Source organism: Hetaerina americana, unplaced genomic scaffold (genome assembly GCF_022747635.1).
Source record: "Hetaerina americana unplaced genomic scaffold, ioHetAmer1.1.p SCAF_7, whole genome shotgun sequence".
NCBI classification, from domain to species: domain Eukaryota; kingdom Metazoa; phylum Arthropoda; class Insecta; order Odonata; family Calopterygidae; genus Hetaerina; species Hetaerina americana.
The window spans coordinates 38,439,828-38,462,513 of NW_027287316.1; the positions used below are offsets into that span (position 1 = coordinate 38,439,828).

Consider the following 22,686-nt stretch of genomic DNA (forward strand, 5'->3'; position numbering starts at 1 on the left):
ATATTGACACATGAAATATTATCCTGAAAGGAAATAATGCAAAATAAATATGTGAAGCAAAAGATTGCATCAGCTTGCCAGCAGTAATTTACGTATATCGATATAAGTACGAGGACGGTTCAATAAGCACCCGAGTTTGACGACGAAGGGCATTCCTGAGGGAAGTTTATGTCATCGTGTGCTGCCATCTATCAAACGACGGTGGAACAAATTTCAGACTGACTTAAAGTCTGAAATTTGTTTCAGACTTTGACTCAGTTTGGTTAGTTTGGATTTGGCAGCCATTCGAGTAAGACGTGTTTCGTGATTTTCGCTAAGATGGAAAAAGAGCAGTATCTTTCGGTTTTTTTGCTTTTTGTTTTTGGATGGAAAGAAATGCGAGGAGATAAAAGCAAAGTTAAATGCTGTTTATGGGGACACTTCGCCATCTATGACCACGATTAGATATTGGTTCAACGAATTTAAACGTGGGTGAACATCTGTTTTTGATGAGGAGCGACCAGGACCCCCGGCAGACGTGGTTACCGAGAAAATCATTCAAAAAGTCCACGCCATGATTCTCGCTGATCGATGAACGAAAGTGCGCGAAGTAGCAGAGGCCGTGGGTGTGTACACCGGAACGGCAATTAATATTTTACATGATAAGTTGGTGATGAAAAAATTGTCGGCCCGATGGGTGCCGCGATTGCTTACGGTGGACAACAAGCTGATCCGGCTTTCAACTTCATGAACTGCATGAACTACGTTATGAATTGCTGCCGCACCCCCCGTATTCGCCCGATCTGGCTCCCTGCGACTTTTTCTTATTCCCTAACATGAAGAAATGGCTCGCGGGAAAAGAAATTTAGCTCCAACGAGAAAGTTATCGCCGAGACAGAGGCGTATTTTGGAGAGTTCGACAAATCCTATTTTTTAGAGGGGTTAAAAAATGGCCGGAACGTTGGGAGAAGTGTATCTTTCTAAAAGGGGACTATGTTGAAAAATAAAAAAAAATGTCTTTGAAAAAATGATTTCTTGATTTCTAACACGGGTACGTATTGAACCGCCCTCGTAGTAGACCAAATTATCTCAGAGAAAAAATTTCAGGTCTTAAAATATTAGTAAAATGCAGCGTTTTAAACTGTCAAAACTGACATTTTAAGGCCTAAAAGAGGAAAGCTGATGAACTTTGTGTTTATCCTGAAAATATTTCCGTGATAATTCATATTACTTTCACTGTAGTGTTAAGCGGGTAGATTAGAGAATGGATCCGGAATAAAATTTGAATGGTGTCAATTTCGTGCATACGAAGAGTAAAATTCTATCAAGTACTCACATTCAAGAGGATTAAAATATATTTTAGTCGGAATTATAAGATCTCATTTTCAATTACCTAAACCATTTTTAAAGCAACTTTTTGAGCTAAATATTTCTTTCTTTTTTATAAAAGGTTACAATAAAAATATAAATTTTCTTTGGAAATTTGTTCCGCGAATGGAGACATACTCACATCAAAGTTAGCAGTAAATCTGTTATTCATTAAATGCAACCTTTTTGGAAGAATTCAAGGTAAATTTATTCCGATTTCATAATAAACCTTTTCGAAGTGAGTCGACGAGGAATAATTGGTCTTCGATTCAAAATAATCACATAATTCACATCGTTAAAAATATCACATCGACGATTTGCAATCATCGAGAAAGAGCGACCGACATAAAAAATAACACTGGTAATGTGACACTCTTAGAGAATGTTATGAATTATCTTTACCGCAATCTTTTAACGATGAAGTTCAGATGGGCTGTAAACTAGATAACATGTGGTAAAATTTTCCACTAAGAATAACCTTCATTTTAAGACTTCATTACTTCTATTATATCTTTCCTTTACTATTATATATTACATATTAAGTTCCCGCACTCTACATTGCTGGCACATGCAAAAGATATAATTAGCAGTTAATACTCTACAGAATATATTTTTTCTTTTCATTTTATTTTTTATCAAAGTTTTACTCATGTAACTGCCAAATGTACAACCAGAATACTAGCTGTTAGCACAGATGAGATTTTACAAGATCGTCAATATCCAGAAAGTGGATGAACATTTAACAGTCCTGATGAGAAACGATTATGGAAAACATGTGTGGAAGGGTAATCTTGAGATCAAAAAGCTACTGGAAATCCTGTTAACTATATTTCTGGATAGCAAGTAAAAGATTCAACAAACTTTATTTGCTACAATGCCGCAGGAGAGCATCCTTATTCAACTTAAACAAGAATATTGCTTGGAAAGATATTGTGAAACAGAGTTATTTTGGAAAACTTAGAGGGTAAATAAGAATTCGTTCTCTCCACTTCTTTTTTTAGTACTTCACTAGGCAATTCAATGCGTATGTGTCATCAACATTTATGCATACAACCATTCATCCTTTTTTTAACTTGTTCACCCTAAATTGGCCGTTGATTTTACTACACTTCACTTTCCTATGAGATTTGGAAAACCTGGATGACACAATGTTCCGCCAATGTTTCACTTGTGCACATTGATGCATTTACTCCCGGTGATCGTCGACTAATGACGCTACTGAAAGGAGATAATACTTTATGGCATTAGCCACACGAAAGATATATATTTATAGCATATTGAACTTAATATTTCATTTTATGCTTGAACTCTCTAAATCACTGCTGAAAAATATTTGCGACATAATCAGTAGATTCTAACCAACAGCGACATTTCAAAAGCTTCCATCACGTTTTTTCACTAAGTACTGAACTCGTAAGTGTACCACACCCACATCTCAAAAGCGTATCTATGCTTTGGAGACGTGGGCGTGGAGAAGAATGGAGAAAATAAAATGGACGGAATGAAAAACAAGATTTAGACATGGTAGGGGAAGGGAGACGGCTGTTGAGAGAAATGTGAAGGAGGCGGCACACGTGGATGCAGGAGATACTGAGAGGTAATGGGATGCCGAAATCAGTAATAGATGGAAGAACGCTGGTAAAGCGAAGTAGAGGGAGGAAAAGAATAGGCATTTTGGATGGAAACAAAGGAGGTGGAAAGCATTCAGTGCCAAGTAATAAGTTAATGTCACATGTAGCATAATATTTAAAGTACAATGTTAGTTAGGGTATGCAACCACAGTAGTGAGTAATACCAGGATCCACCGAATACCTACACTAAGCCGTTAGACTACTGATAACAACTATTCTTGTACATCACTACCACTTAGCTTAATGATATTGAAACAAGTTTACAATTTCGCCATGCGACTACCACGAAATTCGACGGTTTACTACGATTGAATGCAAGACAGTCAAAAGAGGACGGGGTCGCGAAATACGGATAGTTTGCGCTCGGATACGAACAATCGCCCTCACCGCCGCAACGCGACTGACTCCGCGAGGGAGCGGCGGGCTGCAGGGCCTATTCCCGCCACCCGTTGATTCAGCCACCCGGGTGATTCCGTAATTTCTTGCGTGGACCCGGCTGAAGAGTCAAGAAGAGCTCTCTCATGGGTGGCGATGAAATTCAGGGCGGCGATTATGGAAAATGGGCGAGTGAAAGGTGGAAATGGATTGCGGGGAGGCGATAGGTGTGGGGGGAAGCGGGGGGGGGGAGGAAGGGGGAAGGGGGGGAACGGGGTGCAAGACGGCGGCGGCGGGGGATTGGGTGGGGAGGAGGAGGTTATGAAATCGGGAAGGTGGACGGAGTGAAGTGGATCAGCGCGAGACAAGACGGCCTCGTTTCGTCTCTCATCTGTTATCCGTTTTGAATCTTGGAGGCAGCGGGGGAGGAGGCGATCGAGAAACTGGGTGGCCGGGAGCGGCTGGCGGGGGGGGGGGGGGCGATGACTACATCGACGCATCCCAGGGCAGGGATGCGCCCGCTGGTGCAGTCGAGTGCACTGGCCACACAAATATCTACGCCTAACATTTCTCTCCAATTCTTCCATCACCAGTCTTTCCATCCCGGGAGGTAATGGTACATCTATATCAGTCTCGACCCGGATAGATAACATTCGGAGGCATAACAGTGGTGGTGTGCTGGATGAAGTGCTGAATTCCCATCTATAGGACCCGAGTTCGAGTCTCGGTGATGTTTATTGCAGTGAGATATCAAACTTTCCTTTGATTCCGTGCTGGGAACACTTAACTGTGCAGTCCACCGGATGGAACGTCAAACCGTGTGACTCGTACTTTCGCCCAGAGTCGGCATCGTTAATACAGCCCTCCACCCCTTCGTTTAGAAGTAAACTGCCGAACATTCCCACCAATACCAAGTACTCACCTGTTTCTGATGGCGTTAGTGATTCGGAATTCTATCATATTCACTACTATCCTCACTACTCGAGGGAGGTTCAAATCAGTTTTCTTTCGGCAAAAATTGATGAGAGCATCAAACTTAAAATCACAAATTATCCATAGCTTATGATCTTTTTTCAGTCTTCGGTGAATTAAAAAAGCCAAGTTAGATGTTCATAATTTTTACTGAATCATTTAAACAATACCTTTGAACTGCATCCGCTTAATTGTGTAGAATTTGACAGGAGTTATTAAATCACTAGGGTTATTTTAATGACGCCGATAATATACACAAAAATACCTAAAATTTATTTAATAATTATTAATTTTTTTGACGAAAAATTAATGATCATCATTGTATTTTAGGACTAGCTGCTATGTAAATAACGGGCTATACGTAAATAATTCGAGGATTGCCGAGCAACAGCTCTACGTTCTACTCTATTCTCCTCTTTATATTCAATTTCTTTGTAAATCTTGGAAAATATTGTTGATGACAGCTGTTGAACGTTTTCCCTAGCTCTTTTCATTCTCTTCTTACTTCCCATCGCTCTTTTTTAGCAGCGTTAACCAAGACGCTGCGCTTATTATATTAGGTTGTACATAGGTCGAAAGGAATCAAGGGATTGATCTCGTTCGATATAAACCCCTTGTTCAATATAACCCTAGTATACACTTAAAACTTGAATATATCAGTATTGGTGAATTGTCAATTTCTTATTTTCCAGTGTGTGGTCTTTTGTTGCTTCCATGAATTGGCTTTACGGAAAATTTAATTTACTACGTTTGGGAGTAGACCGGCGAGAAGGGAGTGTTTTCAGGAGGTCAACTTCAATATTTTAGCACGTATTTAACTCTGAGCATGGTCGAGTAAAGCTCTTCATTTTATTTTTAAGTGGAACGAACAGCTACCATCATCATATTCTTTCATACGAAACTAAGTGATACAGTTGTCTCGCCTTTCCCGAAAACAGTGAGAAATACACACTAAATAAGCTATGACGACTAAGTACATATACACAGATGCGTTAGTGTTTGTGAGAGAAAAGATAACAAAGAGATTGAAACTCGAGGGTTAACAAATATAAGGAATTATGAAAATATCAACGGCTTAACTTGCAGTAAAAAATATATGAAGCTTTCAATATTACTGCTAACTATATGCTAAACTACTCTGACTTTACTTGTAAGCTCTATCAAAACACAAAATGTTTTTAAACCGTATACTATACTCGTATATTAAGATAACTCATTCTTTATCTCCACAAACTTTCTACCTTGATTTGATTCAAAATGCCTATTCTTTTCCTTCCTCTCTCTTGCTATCCCTATATTCTCCCCTATAGTTATTACCGCTTTCAGATTTCCGTTGCCTTTTCACCTATCTTGCCTTCTTCGAATTCCTCAAAACAACATTCTCCTTTCCTGCCTGCCATGGCTATAATTTCATTGTTTGTTTTCTTTTTGTCCATTCTCTTGGACCATTTTTTTCCACACAACCATCACAAAAGCCTCCCATCTACGCTCCCCTTGCCTCAACGATCAAACTTGCGAGCCATAAAAACGACGCTCTATATTTAAGTTTTCATTAGTCTTTTCTTTATATATGTTGGTTACCTTTGGTGCCTGCCATCAACTCGCGTCTCTTTGTTAAAGCTTATTTACCTAACCCAATTCTTCTTTTAATGTCCTTCCGCACCTGCTTGAAACCCTTCCTAAATAGGTAAACTCTTCCACCTGTTCTATTTAATGTCTCCAGATTTTAATATTTATCATAGTCCAGTCTTAATATTTCTTTTAAATATCATTACCTTCGTTTTATCACGATGTGGCTGCTTGGCTAACTAACGCTTCATGTTCCACAAATCTGACAGATTTGATGGCTTGTATTTATTGAAAATAAAAGGTAGTAAGGAAATGAAAGCATATTAATTCCTTGGACACTTGCATCGTAAATTTAAAGATGTCGTCCGTTTGATTACCTTTACGAGGCATTTAAAAAATGAATATTCATTTCTATTACCGAAATCGGGCCAAAAGAAAACAAGCAGTTCTGCTATGATGAAAATTTGGAAATGTCTATGGTGAGGTAACAAGAATACGGAAACTAAATTTGGCCGGCTTAGAAGAAAGGAAACTGGAGAAATTCAATCGGAAGTAAAAGTTGTTTCACCGCCATAACATGGACGCACATTATAGGTATCCAGAAATGAACATTTCCGCGCCTCCGGTAAAAATAAAAAATAAATAGCACTAATGGACAAGAAAGGCTTTAAAATCTAAAATTGGACTCTATCTTTTAAAAAGACAGGGAAGAATTACACTGGTATTTTACCTATGAGTCCCTCTTTCTTACATTAGGAGTTTTAATTTCATTTCAGGGCGTACGTATAAGGCTATGACTCTGAGACTGGAATCAGGAAGTAGTAATTAGCCATCAACACAACGTGACTTTCCGGGGGTTGTCGGCAACCCTTGATGCATTCCTTCTTCTCGTGACGAAGATGCTGAGCAGTGACATTCGTCCTTAGAGCCGAAGAAAAGAGTTTTAGAAAGGTGCCGCTTAATAAAGTTGCAAAACTGTTAAACTTCCTAAATTCCTAAAAGTCACACCTTCAGCATCGTGAGTGAGACTCGCATCCTAGTCTGAACAAGTCAGAGAGTAACGATCGGTATAAAGAAGGCCAATACTTCATTCTGAGCGATGTTTGATGACATAAAGATTTTCGTTCTGTTTAACTGAAATCAGTTACGTAATTAGTTGGTGATTTCTGAAAATAATGCAATATCAAAAGTAATGTAGACAAGAGAGAGTAAATTATAGATAGTGATAATTTAGTATAATCCTGAGGATCTTTTCCTATGACGCTGAGGTGTAGGTGCAAGCTAAGTACTTAATTTGAGTACCCAAACATTGAACTTACGAAACAGATCCACGGAAGGAGGAACTCTAACCTGCTAAGCACGAAGAAAGAGCATACATTACTTGGTTATCTATGGCGTTGGCAATCGTGTTTCGCCCACGCTCTTTCACTTCCGACGCGGACCGATTTCAGTTTCACAAGTTACGTCTTCGGCGAAGAAAATGGCCAGCGTTGTCAACGTCCTCATATTTCAATTTTGAAAGCGTTATTCATTTTTCACGAAATTAAATCAACCAGAACACTAAAAGTTTTTCCCAGCTTGCACAAAGTTGAATCTACCTCCTGGTTCCTCGATGGATGCTGCCCGAAGTCATTGCTTCACATTTCGATTCTTGAGAGCAAACTTGTGAAACTTTCTCTGTGCGTTAGATCTTGAATTGGGTTTAGAACCAAAACTGAAAATCGGCAGTGCTTTTAAATGGTCTTGTTCTCTCGATGACTGCTCTTTAGGAGCCATTTTTTTCGGAAAATTTCCAGAAAATTTCCTCAAATAAATTGGACTCGATAATATTTTCGACCGTTAGAATCAACTCTCGCATATCTATCTATTAAAAGTCCTTTCACTTTCAACCTGGCGTCCCTTCCAGAGCTAGACAATTTGCATAAGCTGAGACCGTTATTGATTGCCTTGGTTGGGGAAAGTATAAAAGAAAGGAAGATGTGTGATGGAGCGCGTGACTGAAAAACGTTGGCAAGAGATACTTACGCGCCAGAATTCAATTTGGGTGCTTTAACATTACGAAGAGTTGGTTATCACCTTAAATATGGAATTAAAAATCGCGTCGATGTGATGAATTTCACGAAAATTGGAAGAGGTGTTATTTATTTAATTAAGCATTGTAATATGATATTTTCATTATACACATAACAACCACATTATCCTGGTTAGACTCGAAAATGTGTGCTTTAATAAGTTAATGTTGCAGGCGAACGACGAAATGGCCGTGGTACGAAAGTGGTGATGAGGTTAATGCTTGAATATGATATAAAAAACAAGCTCTCTAGAGCAGAATAAGAATACGGTAGGAGCACTAGATCCATTCATACAATATTAGTGAAAAAATGACGGTGAAAATTTTTAACACATACAAAAATATGAAAAGATAAGAAATAATGATTATTGTTGATAAATGATGAAATTTTATCACTTTGAAACATATTTTTAGAGCAAAAATAAGGAATAAAGTAGCAGCATTAAACTAGTGGGGAATTCGATACTGTATTTAAGAAACTATCATCTCATCGACATCTGGTTTGATGGAACTAGTTGTAATTTTCACGGAGCTTTCAAGGTATTTATCAGCTTTTTTTGGTTTAATTTTACTCTAGACGTGCTTCACCAAGATAATATTAGCTCACATACATTGAAATAAATATTATTATATTAACTAGTTATTAGGTATAAAAATATTATATTAATTAGTTATTTTAGCTAAAAATTACTTTTTTAAATCCTTTAAATCAGTTGTTCCCTAAGAGGGCGCTAGCGCCCCCCGTGGTGCGGTTCTTTTAGTCTATGTGGGCGAAAAGAGGCAAGGAAGCAGCAGGGGGGCGCCGGAGGTTCCTTAACATGTAACATTTGCGAAAGCTCGGTAACATTCCTTTTTTCTTCGTTTTAAAGCTTCATTTTCAAATTTTACATTGTTTCGCGCATGTGGAAGTAATTTAAACCATGTGTTTACTTAAAGTTTATAGTAGGAACAGTTGAAAAATATTTCCAAGCCTTTCTTCCATAAGGAAAACTTTTGAAGGGGTTTAATCTCATTTAGTCTATCGTTGGCACAACATCAAGACACAGTACTTCGGCAGAAAGGTTCAGGGTGAATAAAACGGGTGTGAATCGAGAGAGGAATCTAATAATCTGATAATTAGATTCGGTGATTTTACATAAAATATTTACCTGGATAATCATTTTTCAAAGCATTTGGTTCCAACGATAGTATCAAGGCTGTATTAGAAAGTTATTTTGCATTCATCGCATATCATTCTTGTTATAGTAGTGTTATATAAATTTTTTGTACTATTTTATGATGGCGAAGTATATTACGAAAATAAACGGCCAGTATATTGTTTATGTTTTCATGAAATGGTAATACATAGTTCAAAAAGAGGACATTTTCTCTCATATTTCGTTTATATACAATTGGACTTTCCCTTTGTCGGCTAGATATCAATTAAAGAAATTCCCGGTTTGCAAAGAAGAAATAAGTATAATGTGGATTATCTTAAGTACAAATCGTTTCACTCCAAAATATAATGCGTCAGTAGGAATTCAGGGCGACAGCCCGGCGACAACCCTTGTATATCTGGGGGCGTTTAAATTTCGTGGCTTGAGGGAGGGAGTGGTGGAACCCCGTGGGCCTCGTTCTCAAGGGCAGGCCAATGCCCCGCTCCGGGTTCATCTCCTCCCATAGCCACTTGTGCCCTCTACTTCCCCCTCACCCGATAGCCCCCACGGTGCATGGACACCGCTGACCTTGGGTGACAACCTGCTTCTCCACTTCGGAATCGTCGGAGATTCTCCCGCAAAGAGGACGCGGCCGAATACAAAGCTCAAGTTCGTTCGGAGCGAACCTAAGAATTCTCTCGAAGGGAAATTCCTTGGTTGCCACTCCACAGTTACGAGATCTAAACCTTCAATTATTAATCGCAATACGATCTTCTCATGGCATAATCACCTCAAATTTTCGGCAATGCCCTAAATTTATGCTTATGCCACACCGGAAAACTCGGAGGTGCAAAAATCAATGAAATAGTAAAAAAAAGGTAACGCCAAAAACCAACGTACAGCAACTATAATACAAGCTGTTAGAGTTCTCTTAATCCATCTGAGAGAGGCTAGAGCTTAAAAAGGCGGACGGATTGTCGCTTTACATCTACATCTATATAATACCCCACAAGCCGCCGCAGGAGTGTGTGGTGGGTGCTCACATTCCGGATACAATGAAATTTCGTCATAAATTGAACTATAAAATTCTTGTATTGAGAGGTACAACATTGTTCTCGTTAATAGGATTCACTGAATGAAACAGAATAATTTCATCTACGCGAAAAATTTCATCACGTCAGTATAAAGCATTAAAACCATAGAAATTTATGAAAATCTAGGAAGGTAGGCTAATAACTTCCTGTTTTCTGAGATGGGAAAAAAGCCATGGCCGTGAATTAAATTGCCTTATATATCAATTTTAAACATGAACCTCCAATAGAAGGTGATATTTGTATAAGAAACAGGTTTAGGGTTTTAGATTTTCTGGCGGCCAAGACATCTCACCATCTAAGCTAAGAAAACAATCGAAGTGCCTTTTTGATGTGAGATTCGACCCCGCCGTCTTTGGTCTACCAGGCTGGTGCGCTGCCGAAATGATAATTGCAGAAGGTATTACGCCCGGCTGGAGCGATGTGGTTCTTTTTAGTTCAACAGTGAATTAAAATGAGTAGTAAAGAGTCTTATATGAGAAATTTGTACGTTATGTATAAGAAAAACATGTAAAATTATAAAGTAAATGCGGAGAATCAAATGCCTGTTGGAAGCCTTTTGAACCTTGGAAAGGGGATCCCAGTTTCTTGGGGCATGCGCCCGGAAAAATGGCCCATTCAGGAAGAAAGTAAGTATCGCTAGAGTCTGATATAATTAATTGAAGACATTATCATGAGTATTGTCGTACACCCATGAGGTCAGGATGATAAATGCCCTCATGAGTGAAAAGAAGGCTTAATTCTATTTGCATATTTTATTTGCAGGTACATTCATATATAAATAATATCCTAAAGGTTTTTTTTCAACTTAAAGGGTATTTAATGCCACTGAAGTAAAAGAGAACAATGTATCTTTCCATCAAATTGCTTATTAGGTACGACTACTTCCAACGCATCAGCGTCTGGTGGAAAGATACACTGTTATTTTTTACTTCTGTGATAATTGATTTCCACGAAGTAAGACCTCAAAATATCGATTATATTATTTAATGTATTTTTGACAAACCAAAAGGACGCAAATCATGGGTAACCTTATCCAAATATTAATTTTCGGAGAAAAACAATTTTTCTTGCGAAATAATGTAAAGCAATTTTTTATACTCTTAAGCGTTGATATTCTGAAAAGATTGAGGGGACATCTGTTAAGAACACGCAGTGTCTAAAGGATTAAATTTATTGCATCTGGGATGATTTATTTGGATTGCCCACACGGCGCAGGCAGTTATTGCTATGGCCACATGGAGGCGTTTTTTTAAGGCATAATCATTCGCTTAAAAACTTCAGGCAATTAAAGGCAACCAGGATGAAACGAATATATTTGAGGTTTCTCGGCCACGAGCCACGACCGTTCCTAAGTCACGATCATCGCTGCATGCTACGGGCAAACCACGCTTTGAAATCCCTTCTCATCCTGGAGTCACCCAAATCGTGATGGCTATGGGTACCACTGTTCTACCGTTAAACCTTTAAATAAATTATGAGCAATCTGATCATTTTAGAGCTTACGACTGGAGTAGATCTGATTTAGATTGTAAAACTGACATCTGTTGCAGACATTCGTTAGAGGCGGGCGGGCCATGAGGTGAAATGACTAAATTATTTTCATCAGCGGTTCTTTACGTCATGGAACTATGCACTAGGCGCAAGTACTACTTCAGAGTATCTTCTGTTGCTGATATTAGCTGATGATAATACCCAAAAACCTATTCCTACAAAGTGATGACGGAAGAAATGTCTTTTCAACACAGATGGCATGAATAAAACCGTCACCTGAGTCAATCTACCCAAGGTTCTCTACTTCAGCCCTAAACTTTCTAACCATAAGACAATAAAAATCAAGGTTAGCCAGTATTGACTGCTACTCCTATAGTGCCTATTTATACTTCTAACAAATTACGATTAGATTTTCAGAACTGCATTTTTTAATTTATATAATGCATAATGCTCTGCCGTGTTTAAGCGGCGACTTCTGACAAGCCTTCGGGCTTCAAAGAACCGGCATTGTTGTATTTCTATAGATAAGGAAAAAATGAGTCGGTATTCGCGAGAATCTAAACTATTAACTTTGATAAATATTGCCAGTGGCGTATATTAAATCCTTAATCGAATACGGCGAGTCTCTGAAACCACTCGCGGGATTCAAATTGTAAATGCTTGATGAAGTTTTCTCGGGTCTTCCACCGGGTCAGGGGTTCCATGCCAGGGGCTCCCGGTGGAAGACCCGAGAAAACTTCATCAAGCAAATACGCCGGGAAAGCACCAGATCTTACTTCCAATTTGTAAATGCTTTCGATATTTTTTTAAAGTTTCAATGATAGCAATACCGTTTGAGGATAATATATTATCAAATTGAGGGGTTATATAAAAAGACGAAATATGGAACCAAGTTCATCCTGCAATCTTTCAAGCCCATATAAAAATGACAAATGGTATTTCACGCAGATACAAAAAAATGCGACGACCACTTATGTTTGATCTACTGGATACTGCCATCTGCTTACGGTGGGTGGGTGCCTCGCAGAGCAACCAATTTCTCGGTAGCTTTCAAATTGATGAGTAAGCTGAAGAGCAAAAAGAAATGAGCGAGCTTCAATAGAAAAGAATAAGTGAGAGGTGAGCGAAGGAGCAGCGGAGGACCTCAGCTTCCGCAAAGAACGTTTGATGACGCGTGGGGGACGTAGAAACGCACGCGTGTATTTTCACATTCGCCGCACCATCGATGACAATCCATAACCCAGTGAGGAGAAAACAAACCCCTTTTTTGAATGAGGGTATCTGGGGCGTTGTGCATTTCCCGGCTTTGCCTCCCGAAAGGGACGGCGGGAGAAAGAATCGAAAGGGAAAAGCGAGGAGGGAAAAGAAAAAAAAAACGAGATTCGAAAATCTTTGTATGTCGGCTTGCGTGTGTGAGTGGCCGCGCGCGTGGCGGGGGGTTAGAGCGGGAAGGGCGTGGTGCGACACGACACGACGGCGTGGGTGCTGCTACATAAGGAACGAGAGTGAAAGCGATGGGAGAGCGGGGAGGGGGGGCAGAGAAGGGAAGAGGGACGAAGATGGAGTTACAGCGTTGGTTTTTGCTAGATCGAAACTTCCCCATTCGAGGCGTAACGGTTTTTCCACAATTATTCCTCCCCTTGATTTTTGCATCCACGGCGATGATCACCGTCGGAGATCGGTGAGTACTGCAGGCGTTTTACACTATTTACACCTAGACGATCACAAAAAGGCGAGAATGGAGGAAGAAGGAAACGTGTTGGAGCGAGAGTCGGCGTCGGCACTGGTTTACCCTTGACAGTCGGCACCAAGGAGGGGACGAACTTTCTTGAAACTACCCCGTCTGATAGCTACCCGGGTGAGGGCCGCAGCACTTCAAAAAAATTCCCTAACCTAGGGAAAAAACCCGAGTCTAAATGTACCTGCCCTGCACTAGACAGCACTGCACCATCTCATATAGACGCATCGGACAAATAGGACTCATTTAAACCCAAATTTTACTGGCTATGACCACAAAGATCGAGTAAAAGAGGAAGAGCGCATTTCAAATCCACAATTAATTTTGACCCGACTTGTAAAACCATCGCATTTAGTGTCAATGGACACTTCCACGATTCATGAAATTTTTTTCCGTTAACTTGCCGACACTGAAATTCGAGCATAGAAAATGCTCTTCATGTACATTCATTAATGCAAAATAATATCGGAAAATCATTCCGCTCGGGATAGGCGAAATGCGAAGAGTGCAATTAGCGTTCAATTCTTCATAAAACTTCGCTCAGAAAAGAATGAGAACATTCAGTGGTTCTCGCTCTTTTCAAGCACCAACGTCATTTGCAATTGGAGCAGTGGTAAAGATCAAATTAAAAATCAATCAATATCGATTTGGAGCATATTTCGACCGACGCAAGGCAATAAAATAGAGAAAGGTGATATCAAGAAATAACTACAGCTGGCTCGTTCCTGCAGGTAACGACGCCTCTTATACACATAACACCACCCTCTCAAGATTACGGTGGAAATTACAAATTAGGCCTTGGAAATCTAATTCCGAAGTATTTCAGCCGACAAATACCACTGCTCCGTCATTAAATCTAAATATATTCACTCCTATTACTCGAGTGAACTAGATATTAATCTTTGGCTTTCTGACGAAAGTTGAAGAAAGTCTAAGAAGGCTTCGACCGCGTAAGAGAACAAGTACATACGTATGCCCTGCTCCGTCCGCGTTGGAAATCGCTCGGTGGTACCAGTTGAGGAGATTTCTGCGAAAGAGAGAGAAAGGGAGGTGAGACATATTTATGGAGCGGGGGAGAGTGAGAGGGACGAGTGTAAGGATGCAAAGGCGGACCCCGGGGCCGAGGACTGTCCCAGGTGGTGCGTGGCGCGGCCCGAAGGGAGAGAGAAATCCCTACCCGAGATGGTCTCCCTCTCGACCCGGTGAGTGGGCGTGTCTCTTTCGGAGGGATCGGGAGATTCTGGATGAGGGCTTTGGCAGTGGGCCGCGTTGAATACTCCAGACGTAGGCACGGAACAACGCCATTTCCTCCATATGATAGTTAGACGAATTCCAATCAATGTTGAAGTCACTACCTACGCATTTCACGTGGGTTACTTGAATTACCTCATAGTCTTGGCGCGATGCACGCGATATAAAATCCCACTGAGACAACGATGGGACTTGTAACCGGTGACGTAAAACCTTTGTCAATCAGAGGCTGCACACATGATATTTTTCAATACTGCGGGCCAAATTAGGATAACTTAACAAATATAGGATTTACTACGGGCAATTTTGTTATTTTCTAGCATTGGTATGCACATATTCATCCTTCACTGACAATAAGATTAGATAAATCTAATGTACAACAACCATATTTATGAAATTATTTTTATCAATAAAGAAAAATGATCAGAATAACAGCAAGCGACCGCGCTTGGAGAATATGTATTTTTATTTTTTTGTTCTAAGATGCCCAGTTCCTTGTCATAATTTCATTGTTATTTTTAGGAATGGCTCGTCTCTTACGCGTAGAGAAGCATTCACACTCAGATACCTAAGTAAAAGTACCTGAAATTATCATTAACTATATTATTTCAATTATTTTACATAATACTGTATGAAAAAACAGGATTTTTGCACAAAAAACTTTATTACACTATATATTATAAATGATTTTATTATACAGGGTGCGACAACATAACTTCCTTTTTTGAAATGATTCCTTATGTAAAAAGAGGAACCTATGTTGCTACACCCGGTTTTATAGGTGTAAATTGGTATTATTATACCTGATGATGTCGCCTATACGTCGAAACCGGTAGTAGTATGATATTGTTTTGAGTGAAAATATACTAAGTTTTTTATTCGGTGATTATGAATGTTTCCAAAGTAGAGCTTCAAACCATCCAATTTATTTTACATATTTTTGTAGCTAACAATTAAGAAAACTTAATGTTGCACGCCTGGTACTGAAATACCTTCTACCACTTATCCCAGCGGTGGCTTTCAGGGCACCATTTAGAAGTTGGTGAATCCCGTCAGCCGCTAAAAGAGCGTGTGGCAGACGTGTGGGTATTAGAACATCAGGCATTCGAGCAATTATTGATTGATGTGCCGCAAGTTATGTTTACGACTGTTGTGATGTATAATTTTGCAAGGACAAAATGATCACTCATGCCAATCGGTTCAGCGGACGGTTTGTGCCAACTTATTAATGTGGTCTCGGTTACCTGTGTAATAAGACGCAAGAGTTATTCCTTCCTCGTCAGCGTTAAACTTGAGCACTTTGTGCGTACTGTTCCAAAAGTTCCATCTTCTCGCCTCTTCCCACTCTAAACTTTTTGATTACATTAAGACGTTTTCTGTTCGTTCATAACCATTCTTTACAAAACGGCCAGATTTTATTTGTAACTCGTTTACTTCGGAACTTAAGTCTTGTAAAGGGTCCTAAATAAGCGACGGGTATTCAGCGTGAGGTTTTACCAACGTGAAATAACACCTCTCCTTAAATTTCAATAAGAAGTACATGTACTGACTAAAAAACAGGCATTCTTAGTTAAATATAGCAACAAAATTTATTTTTATATCATTTTAAGGAAATAGTAAATTATAACATGAAATTTAAAATATCTTTTTAATAAAAATAATCAACAATTGTTGCAGAATCCATAAAATGCAGTGACGGGCCACATACATGCCGTACGTGGGCAGCAAAATTTTCACTACTGACTTAAAAGCATACTAGATGATGAAGATTTATTTATTCATAAATTTCCTGGTGGAAGGTTACACCTGAAGAAAACATATCATTTTATTCCGTCTGTGGTTTCCCAGGATGATCTGGTAAACGAAAAATCACAAGGGTGAAATCAGGGAGGGGGATATTCCAGTGATCCGAATTTGAACTCGGGGCCTACCGTCAATGGGCGAATACTCCACCCTCTCCACTTCTACCTTTAACATTTTGTGCATTTTTTTGAGGGTTTAATTTCCATACTATTTAATGCCATCCTTGCAAAACACTGTGTCATAAACAAGAGTTATTCCTTCCTCGTCAGCGATATATATTCAATGTAACATTTAATAATGCTACATTATATATATATATATATATATATATATATATATATATATATATATATATATATATATATATATCGATGTCATAGCCCAATATGCTCCCCAAAATTAATTGGCAAAAACCGATGAATGAAAGTTTCTTGGGAACGTCAGTTATTTTGAATTCCCAACAAGATCAATATGCTAAGGACTTTTGTTAAAGTAATTAATGAATAACAACCATTACATTTCATGAAAGTATGAAAATAACTGATGATATAACATGAGAAATTGACGGTAAAAAGCGAGAAATGATTGCTGTGATTGATTAAATGCTCGAGGAAATAAGTTCTAAACCCACCATCACCAACTACGGCAATCAAAAAGGTAGGTTTGATATGTGAGGTAAAGTTCAATGATCGCTAAACCCAAAGACGGGTGAATTTCACACGTCAGGGTAAGGGGCCAGTTCCTTTCCCTGTGTCGCCTGTGATTTCCCAGGGTCCGGTGAAAAGTTTATTTGAAGATTAATTATTTTTTCATACGTGGAATTTATCAGTCAGAAAGTAAGTAAATAATATCGCCTCTTATCAAAAATACATAGTGGTTCTTCAATTTTTGGCATAATGGCTTCCTTTCTATATCTGTATCGTTTTCCAAATAAAACGCTGCTTGGTATAAGTCATCAACTAACTATGCAGACGCAGATAGACGGATAAATGGATTCCCAAGATCTCACGCCCTCATCATAAGTTTCACGAACTGTCCCATAAATGTTCCTGCCAAAACCTTCTGCTTCCGGGTTCTAGAATATCATTCATAGGTGTTTGTATGCACGTTTGCAAGGATCAGAGGAGCACTTTAAAACGACGTCCCTTGGTCAAAGCATTTTCGTGCCAGAGGCAAAATCGTGGGCCGAGGAATGGTAGGGAAAGTGAATCAGTTATTCGTTTATTTTCACAAAACGTCCGCCTTTCGAAACGCCGCTAAAATTTTGGACTGAGGCCATGACTTTAAGTCGTTTATTAAAAAATAAAACCACTGCAGCAGGGCTGCTCTCACTGAGGACTGAGTATTTTCCCCATAAATTCAGCGAAGAAGCCCGCTTTGGTTAAAAATAAATTTCCAGAGATTGGGCTCGTTTAGATTTAAGAATGGTATTAAAATACTGAGCTTCCAATTTAAACACTAGAATAATGAATCTAATTATTAAAAATACCATAATAGGCCATAGAAAAATATCTTAACGAATAGGAAAGATATTTCATCATTTCCTTGGACTTAAATTGCCTAAATCAAAGTTCTTGTAACCCGTAAAACCAATATCGGTTTATCGGTCATAAGTTTATAGTTTATCACCAGATTTACCAGTGATCAAACTACTAGCAACAGCACAGTCGAGTATCTGCAGAGGGACACGAATAGGGTAGGTATTTAGGTTGGATTTCCCGGGCGTTGTCCTCGGACTATCCTATGACACACTGCATTCCAAACTCCACCCACCGCGAAAAATCCAGAAAATTGGAGGTGAATGCCTTCAATCCTATGTTCACTTGTCACCATGCGGGCATTCTATGATATAATCTCATGAATTTGCTAATTCTATGTCCATTACACCCGAAGTGAAGTATCGAAATGCAACAATAACCACTAGGATGCATACTTAACTCCCTCCCACTATGCATTCATGTCTTACTCAATTTCCCTCTAAATATGCGTGAAAAAGGGTCGGCATCTAAATTAAAACGTAAGATAAAGATGATCCTAGATACTTAAGGAGGTAAGCGAGAAGAAAAACAGACCTAATGAATCAGGGACGACTAAGAGTAAGTGGCTGTAATATAAACTGAAGTGGTAACGTCATATGGGATGGTGAAAAATCAATGCAGCCCCGGGTACCACCCGTTTACTCCCAAACGGTTTCGCGTACTCTTGAATTCTCTCAGAGGCAAGATGTTTCAAAGCCCATTGGGTATGATGAAAATGTAATCGGAATATATTCTTTATTTTCAGGCTTAACTTTGTGGAAATCCATTATCACTGAAGTAAAAATACCAATGTATCTTTCTAGATAATTTTATTCCGTACGACTACTTTCGACGCATCAGAGATACATTGGTATTTTTGCTTCAATTAAATTCTTACCGAAGGAAAAAAATCATGGTAAAAGGAGGATAGAATATTCGGTTCAAATTCACCCCTGAAAATAACAGCACATTAATGGTGCTTAATGATTTGACATCAGGTTGGATATTTAATGTATTAAATTGAAATTATAACTTTGTATCCCAATGAGAGAGGCGTGTATCGCGAAAAGACGAAGAAAAGTACAATATCAAAATATGTTAATTTGATGCTAAGCATCTTTGTTTGCCTTCACGCAAATTTTGAGAACAATGACCAAGTAGTTCAATGAACCCAGGGTAGAAATATTTTGCAAGTCTGAACAGGTGGTTTAGTGACTCATCTTTAATTGCTCTGAAGATATTAAACCTCTTCCAAGAGAACGGCTTTTATAATTACATTCTATCGTATGCATACGTCTCTAGGTTTACTTACTTACTGACGTATCCCGACTCAAGAATTAATAACTATTCATAGATGCAGAATGCTACAAAAATCATTTTACATTAATCGGTGGTCCAATTAAATGAAGAAGTACACTTCGCATCTACATTCTTCATAAGTCCTGCCAGATCGATGATCTACATCTTTCAATAAACGTATAAAAATGAAATTCAAATTTTAATTACAAGAAATCTTTATAAAGCCATTTGAATTGTTCCATTTAAACTATTTGAAAATTGGTACACTTTGTGGAGTTTAATTGGCAGTGCACCATCAAGCTATTTAATTGCATTCCTTCATTACATCTTTTAATTGAATTCTTGAACCTACCTGAACTGCAAATCGCTTCTCGTTTTAACGTCCTCCTGTCTATTATTGAAAAGTGTACTTCGCAGTAATCCAGTTGCTCAATATCTCCTTCACCTTCATTTTTTTCCGAATTATCTCCGCTAACTTCCTATCATCACAAACCGCTTAATCGTTTCATATCATAACCGTTCAGCTTATAGACTCCATCATTCTTCACTACATCCATCACCTCATAACCTTTCTATCTCCAATCATCCCTCCTTATTACAAATCATGATTTCTTGGAAGTACAGAGCTACAGTCGATGTTATTCCTCACCTATAGCATCACGGTCATGAATTCTGTTCCTTTTGTACGACCTTCCCCTGACCAACCGAAAATTCTTACTGATTTCTTTAAATGTCTTAAAAAGGGTTATTCCTATATTTGGATCATACAGATTTTCCTTCCTCCCGGATGAATAACGAAACTTTCACGTCGGACCCATCCTCAACGAGAGACCGGAGGGGGCAATGAGTGCCGATTGAGTTGGATTCATTGAAACAAGGTCTCAGAAAATATTAAAAATATTTTTAATCGGTCATTTTTTAGCTGTATTTGAAACTGTATATTGCGGGTTAACGATTACCTGAGAATATAACGTTGAAAATTCAGTTTTATTACGTATATGAATATATTCCTAAGGTATATCGTATATACTTGGACGGCACAAAGACACCAAATGTTTAAATAGAAAACACGGAAAAACGCACTCACATTAAAGAAAGTTCAAGCTTCCGGCCTACTCTTGGGCCTTTTTCAGGTAAGACCTGGAGAAGGACCAAGAGACGGCCGAAAGCTTAAACTTTCTTAAATACGAGCCTCCTTTTATGTATTTTCTATTTATATTTTTCTGTTCTATTGCGCTGTCTAAGTGTTATATCGCTTTCGTGAGGTGAGTGCTTTGCCATCATCAATATATATATATATATATATATATATATATATATATATATATATATATATATATATATATATATATATTAATATATGTGTGTGTGTGTGTGTTTAATTATTTCAAGGCGTTGTTTCCATATTTTCCCGCATTTTTTCAACACAAGTTGTCTTGGTAAAGTTTTACTTTGCTAGCGCAATAGGACAGTAAAAACAAAAAAGGTGCATCAAAATGAGACTTAATGGCTAAAATTACATTTTTATTAAAATGATATATTAATTGTATTAAAGCGAAAAAGAGGTAATTATATAAAACAGGGATAGATGTAATGAAACCAAGCATAGACCCATTTCTGTTGTTAATGTACAATTAAAAGCTTCAAAAAAACTTTTCCAAGGTAAAATAATGTCCTACTGTGCCAATTACGTCTCGAGTAAATGCCTCCGCTTCTTTCGATGGATCGATAATTAAAAACTGAATCATTGACGAGAATCAACTTTCATTCCCTTTAAACAATGGTGGTCAAGTGGCTGGAGTAGCATTGGACATATATCAACGAAACTCTCCCCACAAACTACTATCTCTCGGCTTGTGTGGTGAAGTTTTAAATATAATTAATTTAATAACAGCCATCATGACCAATATGTTGCCTAAAGTCGTAATCACTTTGGGAGTGACACAGACGGCGAATGTCGTATCTTTCATTTCAAACACATAAATTATCGTCACCTAGAATTTAATAATATATCAGCCTTTTACGATGACCATTGTAAAAGTATTAGAAGGAATGCCAAAAATGACACTCAGCAACATCAGAAGGAAATATATGATTTTTATCAAGGTGCATAAAATTGGTGCTATCCTCCAACTCTACGAAAATCATACTCGTATCCATATCCACTTCCTCGAACGTAAGGAAACTCAAAACAATTTATACACGTACATAACGGTGGTTTTCTTAAACATTTGAGTTAAGTGGCAAATCCTGGTCTTATTTTAACGTGTGATCTTCATTTTAACTCCCGAACTCGACAAATGAGCTACAATGCTTTCAATTTTCTAATATCTATAAAAAGAAATCTCTAAGATAATAGCTCGTTGTCTAGGGAAATTTATACACATGCCACTTTTATTTACGTTGTTCTACAGTAAAGAAGTTTGAGTGTAATATAAATTGCAGATTCAGGTGTGATGAAGTGGAACTATTCCATTATGACAGAGAAACATTGTGGAAAATTATAATAGTTTTCGTCCATGTTATCTAAGCGTAATCTATTCGCCTAATTACGGCTCCATCGAGAAAGAATTGGGTGAGCAGCTACGTCATGGGGGTAAAATCAAATACGCCATGCAATCTCCGGCTTTGATGATGCACATTAAATCTCTTTCCGGCACACGGTTTACGCAGCACGAGAAGGATGAAGTTTTCTTCTTTAAATACAGATTGTACGAAGCGAGGATTTTTAACATTCAATTGCCAGAATTTTTCTTCTGGGAGCCTCTTACTTCAGGCTAGGCGTGCAGTGAGTTCGGCATTGACCATCATCATGAGGGAGGGAAACACTATTTCAACTTACATGCATTCCATTTGACTCAATCGTCATTGTTAGTCGTTCTGCTGTGGGCGAGGCATTATCTTGGCGCACCTCTATCCTACCTTAATCTTGAGCACATTGATTCTTCATGCCAAATCAACATATTCACATCCTGGTGTAACCAAACGATGGGTGTCTTCTTTTTGGTCCTCACTATTCTTCCAATTCACCACTACACCAATTCTACCACCTTTGAATCAAGCATGATCACCTTCGGTTTTGGCAAATCCAGTATTTCTTTTTGCCTGTTATCGTCGACGGTGCGCTCTTTTCTTCCTGAACTCTTCCTGGTCCTTGTACTTCCTGGTTCGTTACTCTATCCTGTCAATCGATCCCCTCTAACCTTCTCCATAACCTAATTGCAAAGGTCGATAATTATCCTCCTTCCTTAAAGTCCACGTTCCTACGGAATGTGGAGTTATGATAAAACAAAATACTTAGCCAATAATTTTTTTAAACATTTGTTTATCTTCCCGCAACGAAAATTACTTCAGAACATGAATCCATGGCAATACATGGCATGACTTCACTC

The 22,686-nt window shown here is 38.5% G+C and overlaps 1 protein-coding gene across 3 annotated transcripts in view; it reads right to left on the minus strand.

The window, feature by feature from the left end:
• Positions 1–22,686, minus strand: part of LOC139696707 (protein EFR3 homolog B-like) — a 157,152-nt gene that overhangs the window by 117,834 nt on the left and 16,632 nt on the right. For all 3 annotated transcript variants that reach the window (XR_011702639.1, XM_071595543.1, XM_071595544.1), the window contains exon 2: positions 14,395–14,451. The gene's annotated coding sequence lies outside the window, so the exon portion shown is untranslated. The remainder of the gene's footprint in view (positions 1–14,394; positions 14,452–22,686) is intronic.